Source organism: Anas acuta, chromosome 2 (assembly GCF_963932015.1).
Source record: "Anas acuta chromosome 2, bAnaAcu1.1, whole genome shotgun sequence".
Classification (NCBI taxonomy): Eukaryota; Metazoa; Chordata; class Aves; order Anseriformes; family Anatidae; genus Anas; species Anas acuta.
The window spans coordinates 33,707,162-33,718,971 of record NC_088980.1 but is presented as its reverse complement, the minus strand read 5'-3'; the positions used below and the strand labels follow the sequence as shown (position 1 = coordinate 33,718,971).

The 11,810-nt window shown below is 38.3% G+C and overlaps 1 long non-coding RNA gene and 1 other non-coding gene across 12 annotated transcripts; both read right to left on the bottom strand.

The window, feature by feature from the left end:
• Nucleotides 1-404: 404 nt before the first annotated feature.
• Nucleotides 405-11,800, bottom strand: LOC137852434 (uncharacterized). Of its 11 annotated transcripts, none has more exons than XR_011093829.1 (7): nt 11,706-11,800; nt 10,820-10,890; nt 8,085-8,120; nt 6,833-6,929; nt 5,311-5,466; nt 2,952-3,012; nt 405-1,332 (listed from the first exon to the last, which is right to left on the bottom strand). It is a non-coding gene; the product is annotated as an uncharacterized lncRNA (long non-coding RNA). The 11 variants fall into 11 exon arrangements; XR_011093830.1 differs by having other exon boundaries at nt 405-1,247; XR_011093828.1 differs by having other exon boundaries at nt 405-900; nt 1,188-5,466.
• Nucleotides 7,750-7,837, bottom strand: LOC137852848 (small nucleolar RNA SNORD93). The gene has a single exon (XR_011094075.1). It is a non-coding gene; the product is annotated as a small nucleolar RNA SNORD93 (small nucleolar RNA).
• Nucleotides 11,801-11,810: the final 10 nt, after the last annotated feature.

Here is an 11,810-nt window from a genome sequence, read left to right as displayed (position 1 = left end):
AGATGCTCACCTTATGACTTGAGATAAAGTGTGTGACAAATAGATACTAAGGCAAAAGCTTTGCAAGCCTTCTAACATCAGTTGTAAGAGAACAAATATAGAGTGAAACTCTGTTCTTGATCTCTGTAAGCCTTGAGGTACTCCAGAGAAGACAATTTTGAGATTGCTCTAGATTTAGAATATTTTACTCAGGTAGAGAATCCAGTTTGTGATGGGAATTGTAAAGTATTTGCATGTTGTGGTGGTTTAACACCAATGGGCAGCTGAGCACCACCACACTGCTCTCACTCCCCTTCTTCAAAAGGACAGGGGAAGAAAAGACAATGGAAAATAAAAGCTCATAGGTTGAGATAAGGACAGGGAGCTCACTCACCAATTACATCACAGGCAAAACAGACTCAGCGTAAGGGTGATTAATATAATTTATTTCCTATTGATAACAGACTAGAGCAGTGCAAAGTAAAAACAAACTAAAACCACCTTCCTCCCCCCCATCCACCCTACTCTACGTCCTCCCCCTGAGTGGCACAGGGGAACAGGGAATGGGGGCTGTGCTCAGTCTCTGACTCTTCATCTCCGACGCTCCTTCATGTTCACTCTCTGACCCTGCTCCACGTGGGGTCCCTCCCACAGGATGCCGTCCTTCCTGAACTCTTATCATGGGGTAGCTCCTGCACTCCTTGCAGAGGCCACCCCTGCAGCCCCCACACTACCAAAACCTTGCCACGTAAACCCAGCGCAGGGCTTAGCCCTGGTCTCTGAAAGCCTTCACCTTCCTCAGGCCTCTGGTGAATATTGCCAGGCATCAATCTCCAAGTAGTCTCAATTCCTGCTAGCATCTGCCCTCTTTTCCTTGACTTGCTGTGAGGCAGGCTGTTATGCAGTGATCATGTTACTGGCCTGGCAAAAATTGCAAGCATAAGACTGTCAACAAGCATCTGGAAAGGCCAGCTCATGGCTAGCCCTGGGGACAGCAGAAGCCAACTGGCTGGTGAGCTACTTCCCAGAAAGTAGGAAAGCCTTCCTACTTTCTGCAAAAGCCCAATCTAAATTCCAAATAATAAATAAATAACTGTGTCAGAGCAAACATGTAAGCTCTTTTTGTGATAACTAAGTTCAAATACAGATGGCTCCCGGGTAACATCTAATGTTTAGTCCTCTGAGAGGAAGGCTTTTGCAGTACTTACTTACTAGAAGGATGTCAAGGCTTACTGGCATTTCGGTGACCAGTTCAAGAGTAGAAACTACTAAGAAAAACAAACACAAAAAAAGTGGTGTGAACAACATTCAGACTCATTTCTGCACATGGATATGTTTCTGGCTTGGAGCCACCTGGGGAAGAAAAGAAATTCCTATACATAGAATCCCAGAAGGTATAACAGGAGTTGCAGCAGACTGTTGGATGCTGAAGGATGTGAAAAATGAGATTTGTGATTAGGAGTTCCAGCTAATTTAAGCAGAGTCTGCTCACAGGTAGTAGACTCCACAAAGTTCTCCACGAAGAATAAATGGGTGATTCTCTGCTACCTGTGACAGTGAGTATAAACATAGGCATTTACTGAAAGAGGGAAGGACACTTGAGCGCTTACGTAGAGGAATATAGCAGAAATGTTTGGTCAATCTGCCTACAGCAATCGCCACTGCTCCAAATACAACAGGTATTTGGCATTATCTGCAGCTCCCTCTGTAATTGAGATGGGCCTGCTCAGCAGAACAAACACAAGTGTACATAACAATGACATTTTATTGTTCTGAGGTAGTAATATCTTAACTACTCCTAAATCATGAGCTTTTTGAACACGTTATATATTACAAATAAAAGGGACAGTTGAGTACAAACAAACAGATATACCACCGAAGACTGCTATAAGAAAAGTTACATGGAAGTGGAGCTGAAAACCTGTGAAGCTTTCAGTAGGAAACACTTGCCATGCCCTCAAAAGCACAAGCATGTTTACCCTTAACAACTACTAATGGTTTTAACTGAAATAAGTAATCAGTCACACAGGTAACAACAACAAGGTAAAATTCTCCTTTAGCTCAGTGTATTGAACAGATAGAGGTGGTGCAGTAGAACTATCCTCTCATTTTTCCCCATCTTCAGTGCATTTTCAATGTTAATTTTCATATTCATCCTATTTCAAATAGTTGCTTCATCAACACTTTTTTATTTGTACATTTTTATGTTTATAGCTTACAAGCTATCTGACAAGAAAACTTTAATTTAGGAGTACAGGATGGGTTTATCTCTGGTTGTAATCTGAAGGAAATTTTACCAATAAGAGTTTCTGTTTTTCTTATGGAGCAAAATGTAAACAAAACCAACTACAAGCTAGGAAGATGGACTTAGATTTATCTGGACGCTGTCCTTCCCATGAACCCACATCTTTGCTCTCCAACTGCAGAATGTGCTACTTCCTCCATTTTATTGTACTTCTGCACTGAAGATGAAGAGAATTTTAGTGCTTTGCAAGAGACTGAGACTGTTAAGCAAAAGAGCTAAAGCCTTTGCATGCTGAAATACAGGAAATCTAAAAGATACTGGAAGACATTGGTCTTAATTCACTGGAATTAAGATTTAATTTTAGACTTAAACTATGGTATAATACATGTATCCTTCCCCATATCATTACATTTACCCTGGGGGTATGAAACATTTTGTTTTGGAAATTTACAAGCAGCAATTTAAAATTAGGGATGAATTAAAGAATAAAGAAGTCTCACAGTGGGAAACACATGTCTTAAAGCAACAGTTTTAGTCAACTGAACCATTAGCTTTCTTAGCTTTCTTCCTTTTTCTTGTGCTAGCAGGTACTGATTTGCTGCAAAATTAGTCTGTAAGTAAACACCTTCAACTAGCAGTCATTTTGAGAGGAGAAGTTTTCTTGTCAGACAGCTTGTAAGCCATAAACATAAAAATCATTTAAAAATAGAAAAGTGTTGATGCTTACCTTGTGCAGAAGAGAAAATTAATTTCTTCACTTTTGAATTGCATTTTCAGGCCTCTGTGAGCTATGGAAAGTTATGAATATTTGGAGATGTCAACTCTTTGTGAGGTACACAAAGTACACAGAGAAATTATCAACCTGAAATTCATTGCCTGAATGTACAGTAATAACTTTTGGGATAATTGCCACATTGTACTTTAAATCACTGCCAGACATTTCTGACTCTTATTTTAACAAGATCTGTCTGGAAATAAACCAAAAATGAGTAACACTGTAATAGGTTATCCAGTTTTTGAGTTCAAACTCTAAGTGCCCACTCATTTACATTCTACCTTATGATTTTGAACGTGGTCCTTTTCATTGGAGTCATAAACCAATGACTAATTCACACCATCAACACGATGGCCACTGCAAACTAGCAATAAGAAAAAAGGAAAAATGCATTGTGCAATGTGCTCACTCATTCTACACATGGAGTTTTTAATATGCAGCACCAAATGTTCTCTGGTATGTCTTACACAAGTCTTAGGCATGGGAGGCTTCATAACAGTATGCCTCCAGTCTTTTCTAGAAACAGAACAATTTATGCTAAGGCTTACGCATAAATAAATGCAGAGCGTTTTAATACTTTAAAAGCTGTTACAATGGGTAATGACCTCGTAAGACAGCATAAAAAGTAGAATACATATATTTAATCAAATAAAAATAGCAACTATATTTAGCTTTTCAATTTAGTGCCTTAATGAAGGAGAACACTTAATGATGAGTCACAAATCCCATGAATGTTACTGACCACAGGTACAGTAAATAGGATGGTCTCAGTGAGTTAATAGGAAGCCTCATGTTTTGCTCATAATTTGAAACCCTCATAATTAAAGATGAAAGGAATGGAGGAACAATCAGTTAGTATCTTAACCCTTCACCTGTATGCAAATTGACTTTTTAACCATACATTTCCATAACCATACATTCCAGTCTAATACTCAGACTGGAATGGCTTTTAAGGTCTACATAGAAAGGCTTTTCATTCCTTGGAGAGAGTACAATCTAACTTAAAAAATGACAAATATACAAGAACATGCAGAGTACTTCTTTTAATAACATACAATTTTTAGTGCAGATCTTCAGCCAACTGATCTGACCCAGCCTCTACAGGAGAAACAGCATTGCCTGTCAGGTTACCTGCCCATTTCATTATTGTAAGCTCCTCAGCAATTTGGGCTGCAAGCAGTCAGTTCCATGTTTGTAGCTGTTAGACATACCGTAGTTTATTTATGCAAAAGATATACTTGAGCACTGGACTAGATCTCAGAAATCTGGATTTTGTTCTTGCCTCTGCAGATCACCTAAATTGATAATTTGCAAAGATACCTCTCTATTCCTCAGTTTCTTCATCTATAAAGCGGGGATACTGATGTTCACTTGTTTTTAAAAACCGTTTTAAGATATATGTGATTAATTATTAAGCAGCATGGATTCTCCCCCATGAATAGCACACAGCTGCTAATAAACTGACTCATCCACTTTCATATTATCATCTTTATTTAAACATTCACTATTCTTTCTCCAACACAGCAAAACATTCATTTTGTCAAACAGCAATTGTAAAGAAGCTTTTATCCAGCGGAAGAGTAATTAGAATAGTAGAGAAATTCCATCAGCTTTGAGCTCGAGGGACTATCTGTTATTTTAAGTTCAAGTAATTGAAGTAGCAAGCAGAGTTTCCAATTCAAGCCTGCCCTCCACTGGTGTTAATGAAACACTGCTAATAAATTTTAGATCAATGTTGTCTTAAAGCAACGAAGAAGAGGAACTAAATTGAGAGAGGCTGATACAATGTATTAATTGAGACCTTTAGTCAGCTTCTCTTTTCTTTTTCATAGTAGCTAAATAATTTGTAAATATCTTTTTAAAGTCCCATCTAGGCTCACTGGCTGATTCCCGTCCTTCACATTTTCCACCAACATATCATCCATACCAGAGTTGTCAGAACTAATATTCACATGGGAAGTAACATTCTGCACATGGTTTTAAAGGGACTGTTAGAAGAACTACAGAAAAATATTTTGCTATGGTACAGTTAACAATTCTAATATACTGAGCTTTATGTATCAGTCAAGTACTAGCATCCTAAGAGACCAGGATCACTCTAGTCTAGTACCCTGTCACTAGAAGCAGTCCTTCCTCCCAATGTGTGAAAAGAAAGAAAAACTTCTAGTACTGTGTTTATTTCAGAGAGAACTTTCTGACAAATCTCACAGGCAATTAAGTCATTGCTTAACTCAGGAAGACCATATTTAAAGCACAAAGGTAATCGGAGAAAAACAAACAAACAAACAAAAATTATCTCAGTTATACTTACAGCGATTCATCTAGTACGACTTCAAGGTGATGTTTGTGTCTGGAATACAAAACCTGTACCGCTGTGTGTTGGAAGATGAGGCGCCTCTGGTTCATTTATCTTGTCATCTTCACACCTCATTACACTCAACAGCATTTAATCTCTTGTGGTTGCTACCTAAACCCAAAATGGAGCAGTAAAATGCAGTTTCTTCAGATGTACACTTAATGTACACTTGAAAAAAAAGAATGAAAGTACTATAGAAATGTAATTTTATCTGGGCCTTTCAAATGTGTGAAAGTCAGGGTCAGATTGTGTCAGGTATGTCTAACAGACTTTATAATGCAGAACATAAGGAACTCTCAAGAGTTCCTTGAATGTCCTCTGCATATGATAAAATTCTTACTGAAATGGTTGTCATTCAAAACAAAAACTTTAGGAGTTCATATAACATTTTATAGGAAATAGCGAAGGGCGACAGTGAAAGACAAACTTAGAGACATGTGACTTAGGCTGTCAATACAGACAGAAGATGCTGGACAATAGTTTAAAATCAGGAAAATCTAAAATCATCTGTCTGGGTTAAATATGGAATATGATCATGCTAAAATAGACAAAGCTTAAAAAGAAGTATTAAAGTCAAAAGGGACAGCATTTTAAGAGATTAAGTTTTAATGGTGAAAACTTCTTTAAGCATGAGGTGCTCTTCACTTAATCCTAACAGCACTAAATACGACCTGAAAAGGAAGAAAAGAACTTTCTAGGATCACCTTTGGGCATGTATGAAAGACCTTAATTACTTCTTTAATGATTTTAATCCTCCCTGTGCTGAATATCTCAATTGTCAGTGAAATCTGAACTACCGAAACATGAAAAATACAGTCAGACATAAATGCTGACACTTGTTAATATTGGTTTAAATTCAAGTTCTGGAACTTGATATTCCTTCTGGAACATAACCATTCCGGAAGGAAGCTCATGCAGTGTATCCCACTGAAGCTTGGCAAGAAGGGGTGTGAACTGCTCTTCACATCACAGTTAGGCCATGCTGAATTTGAAATGTGCCAAAAAGTTTTTCTCTAAGTTTCTGAAGTGAATATACCCAGAGTGAACAATCAAGATAGATAAACTGAATGCAGATATTGATTTACTAATCTGTTCAACTTTTAGATATAGCGGGAGAGATTTAGTATGTACTTGACACATTTCCTTTGCTGACTGGGTAATCTTATTCAAATTCTAGAAATACACAGATTTTTACCATACCTATCATGCTCTGAACTCTTCTGCAATTGCATCCTCTAATTTGCATTACATGAGTTGTTAGAAATTATTATAATGACAACACTAACACCTAGAATATCTTTGAACTAAGAATTAAAGCTATGCTTATAAAATTCAAATTTATTTATTTGTTTAAATTTTCATTTTAACAAACATGTTCTTGTTTAGTATCAAAGGAAGAAGGATACATATGGGTATAAACAGTAACTGAAAATATTGCTTTTTTAACAATGACTGAAATTAAATAACAAAAACTCACATTCTACCAGAAAATCCACACAGAACTCTTCCAAATCCATCTGGAATGTTTCAACTCCAAGGTGCTTCTTTTTGCTTTACTATTTGTCTTCTCTTTGCTTATAAAAAGGAGATAATTAGTTGTTGTTGTATACATTGCTTTTGTAGAATTAAAACGAATGAATTCAAAAGCGCCATTTTAAATCAGTGAAGCTAATGCTATGCATTGATTGGTTATGATTTTCAAATATTTCATTGTCAGAAAAAGTTATTTCAGCAGCATATATGTTCTTCTGTAGATGGATGTTAAGTAAATACAATTAGAACCATTCTGAAGAAAGGAAGTTATACATGAATTTTAATTAAAAGTCTATTTTTCTAATGCTCCAATTCCATGTTCTGTACCAAAGAGAAATATTTCATTTTCATATGCAATGCTGCCAACTGATAGCAAAGACTTATATTCTCAGTTGTTTTAAGGTTGCCTAACCTTAATACAATGTACTCAGATACTAAGACCAGAACTGATATAAAAACAAGTATACTAAGAGCAAAGACTGTTTTGCAAATCCAAATATAATTACTGTTTTCCTCATCATGTCTTTCAGTAAAAATCTGCCTAAAACAAGCATCTTTTAAATCCTGTAAAACCTTTGGGGGCATGTGCTGTTACAATAACATATTCTTCAGCATCAAAAATTTAGTTTTGAATTGTGGACAAGCAAAAAGTATACATTCCAGTATCTTTAGAAGAAAATTGTTCTAAAATTAGTGAAACCTTTACTGCCCAGATGCTTTAAAAAAAAAGAAAAAAGCTTAACTAAAAAAACAAACAAACAAAAACAAATCCCAAAAACCTAAACAAGCAAACAACAACAACAACAAAACAAAACAAAACAAAAAAAACAAACAAGAATGAGTGAACATAGATATTAGTTTTGGCCTCAGAAAATCCTTTAATTCATCAGACTTCTGCATATTGCTGCAGCTATGCAAGCAGTCAGATGATTGTTTTCATCTCTGGCCAAGTACTACAATCATAAAAACATCCACATAACTCTTATATTTTTAGGGTAACTACTTACAGTAGAAAGTAGCAGTATCTTTATTGTAACCACTGATTGTCATTATTAAGTGAAGATGGGGAGAATGGGAAGGTCAGGTTCAAACGAAAGTTGTGTGCAGCACGTAATATTTAATTTTTAAGCACAACTGTACTTTTTCTCAAAGAACTCGGAAAGCATTTGATGAGGTTTCGTTGAATGCTCTCTCACCTCAGACTGCTGTTTGTCCTTCACTGGCCTCAGGAGCTGTAATGAAAAATAACGCAATTATTGCCTTGCACCCATCTCCATCTTTTTTTTTTTAACAAATCAATAGTACGTTAATTATATTAAATATATAAAAAAAAATACACTTTGCCTTTTGTTACTACCACTGTAGACTCACCTAGTAAAGTGATCACACTTTACTCATTTTCTGGACACCCATCTGACAATAATTGTTTTTAGAAATATCCAATATTATATAGAGGCTAGAGTACAGCCAATGTATATGTATTTCACACAGAAATTCATATGAAAGAGACAGTAATCTGGACAGAAAAAATTGATGTGTCACTGCTCTGTAATTCAACGTTTTGAAAACACGCTAACTGCAAAAGCCCAAATGTATTAAACCCCAAGTGATTTTGCTCTTACAACAATCAAGAGAAAAAGAGACGTTTTAGAGTTCTGACATTTCCCAAATGGCATAATCACACAGCCTTAGTATTTTTATTTTTTTATTTTGACTGTAGTGCTTTCCATTTCTATTTGTTTCTGTGAAATGTGGTTTCTACAAACTGACAAGCAGCATTTCCTAGAGCAGTGGTACTGCAGAGTAGCTGGGATTTATTAAACTAACGGAATAGGAATACTAAAATGGAATGGAAGAAAAAAGATGATCATTACTAGGACACTATAGAAAGTTTAATCATAATAATTAAGTAAAACATAAAGCCTAGGAATTATATGCTACCCTTTTTCACTGACATCATAAAGATTCACCCCGGATTGGAAATCTGTTAAATATGTCCTGTATTGTTTGTTTATAACGATTTACAGTATGGAATATCTACCATAGTGTCTTCAAAATATAAGTTCCTCCTAAACAGAGCCAAACTTTAACTTTGTTTTCCAGTTTTCCAGCAGATTAATTTAATCCAGTTTCTTCACAGTAAATGGAAGAGGAAATCTCAGAAGTAAAAGTGGTAATTGCATAATGGAGGTACACAGGGATTTCCATTGTAGAGTTTACAGTAATTTGTCTCAAGGCCTTAACAGGTTACTTCATTTTGTTTCATTCTCCAGCCTTCTGGATTGCATACGCTGTTGCATGGATTTGTGCTGTGTTGAGATAAAACTTCAGAGGTCTGGAATTCTTTAGCCTGAAATGTACCCCTTGTACCAGGCAACAAAAATGGCTAAAGCCACCCAAGTGCCATTATTTCCCTGAACCAGAGACTGAAGTTTAAATGATTCAGACTTGTCCGCAAGAATTTCAGTTCTCTCCCTCACCCATTAAAAATGGAAGCATGAGGCCAGTTTACAGTGGTATAGAACTTCTTACCGAAAGGGTTGTTAGGCATTGGAACAGGCTGCCCAGGGAAGTGGTGGAGTCACCATCCCTGGAGGTCTTTAAAAGACGTTTAGATGTAGAGCTTAGGGATATGGTTTAGTGGAGGACTTGTTAGTGTTAGGTCAGAGGTTGGACTTGGTGATCTTGAGGTCTCTTCCAACCTAGACAATTCTGTGATTCTGTGATTTCTTTGCTATGAAAACATAGCACGTACAGAATTACTACTAATCAAATTAAAACAAACTAACAAACCCCATTACAGATTCACATTCTTGTGCCAGTTAAAACCCCTGCAACTTTATTTCATATTTTACAGTTGTTGCTGGTCCCATGAACTACATGACAAAAGAAATTCAAAGGGTTTTTCTGTAATGAAAAGCTTTCAATACAGTATTACTACTTTTGTCACCCAACACTTATGGCTGTTGTTTCTCTGATTTCCTGGGCACACCATTTCAAGTGCATTTGTCCTGATTATCAGACAAAAGAAAATAAATAATTCAAGTAAAACCAATACCATTCACAGAAGTGTTACTACAACCCCAATAACAACCCAAACTCCCTCAGCCTGTCCTCACAGGAGAGGTGCTCCAGCCCCTCTTGACCATCTTGAGGATGTTATGTTAAAAGTATTTGTTGGATGTACTGGACATCTTAAAAGTAACTCGCTGACAGGGCTGCACGTACAATTACTTAATGAATCCCTTCTGTTCATTCTCTTGGAAGCACAAAAATCTATCATTACGTGCTTCTGAGCAGGCATAGGTGAATGGAAATGACAGCAAAGGGAGAAATTATGTGTTATTCTGTGTGAACAAGTTAAGATGCTGAGTCCTGTGTGCAGTTTTGCAAAACTGTGTTCAGTTTTAGGCACTACAATATAAGAAGGACATAAAACTATTAGAGAGCTTCCAAAGGAGGGCTATAAAGATGGTGAGGGGTCTAAAGGGTGAGATGCATGAGCAGCAGCTGAGGTCACTGGGTTTGTTCAACCCAGAGAAAAGGAGGCTGAGGGGCAGCTTCATGATGGCCTGCAGCCTCAGGGATAAGCTATTTGGCTGATAAAGAAGCCACTCATGAACTGAGCTTTACCTACCACACATCATTAGATATATCAGCCACAGAATTACTAGAATTACTAGATTACAGATTTTGACTAGAATTACTGGTGTCATCCATCACATGTTTAATGCATATGAAAACATAGCACATATGCACTGGTTTTCATGAGGACAGGCTGTTTGTGCATTTACAACTTCACAGAGGGTATGTTTCTCACTACATCACCACAATAATCCTGTATACCCTACATTTTGACTGTTAGTAGACATTCAGAAACGCAGACTGCGGGCCACCAGGATCACTGATGCAACTTGCTACCTGTCCGTACCTGGGAAACAAGGAGCGAGCTACAAATTCGTATCTTCGTTGTCTCTGAAGGGCGGAATATGCAGCCATGCACTGGAAGGAGAAATGTGGAAAAAGCTATTTGTGTAAATGTTATAGCTCTGGAGTTAATTTTTTTTTCATCTAAAAGCACTGTCCTTTAGTTGTTCCTAAGGTGACAAGTGGGCCACAGAACTAGAAATTATTGCCTAGGTAAACTACTACTGTAAACCACGATGCTGAACAAAACTGAATAGACTTCTGGTCTACCACAAGCAGCAACTTGGTGAATTTCTCCCCCCCACAGCTTCTATATGCAATTAAATCCCCTCCAAACTACGGCAGGAGTTTGACACAGCAGTCGATACAGACTGCCAGTGTCAATACCGCTGCCACGTCAGCGATATTAGGAGCACGCAGGCCTGGATGTGGCATTGCAGCAAAACTTAGTGGACTGCTCGAGCAGGAATGAAAGCAGCACGGCCGTGACCGAGCTTGCAGGCACCAACACCACGCAGTGAGATGTCCCACAGGCAGCGGGGTCGAGCTGAGAGCACCCTGGGGGTTAAGGCAGTGCGACAAAGTCTTGCAGAGACCAGACCCGCTCAAAAAGTGCCTCACTGCTTACCCAGGCTCTGAGTGCGCGAGGACAACAAGCCGTGAGCTCCGTACTGGCGTTTTTTAAGAATTAGGTCTAGAAGCACACCACTTCTCCCCGATCACCCTCGCCGACCTTGCAGCCCCCAGGTGTCCCCGCAGCGGGACGGGGCGGGGCGGGCAGCCCCCTTCACGTCTCCCTGACCAGACGCCACCTCCCAGCCTCCACGGAGCACAAACCTGAGCGCTGCGGGAATAAAATAAATAGATAAATAAATAAAATAGCCACCTACAGCTCTCCTCACCCCCTCGCCGGCCAGAGGGGCCCCCGCTGCAGGCCGGGGCGGGCCGAGCCTCCCCCTTCCCGGCCTCCCCGGCGGCGCCGAGTGACGATCGCG